Genomic DNA, 764 nt, shown 5'->3' with positions numbered 1-764 from the left:
AATCCATTTGTCCTTTGACAATAAAATTTATTGAAATTGAAAATTAAAGCAGTTCTTATGTTTCCCTGTTTGTTTGTGTTTACTGACTGGTTCTCCCTACACTTTCCCTTCTGTCCAGATTGTCCACGATACCAACATAATGTGTTTTGACAATTCTTTTTTTATAGTCCCTGTTACGCACATCCCCAACACCTAACACCTGTATCTTGACAATCTTTTCTGTCATAAACATTTGTTTGACGTCTATTAGAGCATGTTTTGTTGTTTCATTTTCTTAATTTTAACGTAATCAGAGAGTTTGCTTTGATACTGTGCAGTATTTAGTGGCCTAAACTATTTTAGATTTTTTCTCTCATAGGTGTCATTTTGATATCATTATTTTGTAACCCATCAATAAATAGNTATGAGTTGACTCGCTATACATTTTCTGCGTAAACTTGCACATTTTCATCTATGTTTTATCCTACCGTTTTCAGTGATACTCAATCCTGTAAGTGGTCATGTACTACTCTGAAGTGCATATTTCTCTGCATCTTTAATCAACGTTTCGAAAAACTCCAACTTAACGCCAATATATATACTCTTGGAAAATCAATACACCTCCCTAAGGTTGAAATAAGCTTATTGATTGATTGAAATAACTTTTGATATGCTCATTATGTAGCACAATGCCTTCGGCTTCGGCGGTTAGGTCTCTCATGAATTACTGTATGACGTACATTTCGAGTACTTTATGTGATACTATTGGCTGAAAAAACCCGCAA

Source organism: Mizuhopecten yessoensis, unplaced genomic scaffold (assembly GCF_002113885.1).
Source record: "Mizuhopecten yessoensis strain PY_sf001 unplaced genomic scaffold, ASM211388v2 scaffold5809, whole genome shotgun sequence".
Lineage (NCBI taxonomy): Eukaryota > Metazoa > Mollusca > Bivalvia > Pectinida > Pectinidae > Mizuhopecten > Mizuhopecten yessoensis.
This window is presented reverse-complemented; position numbering follows the sequence as displayed.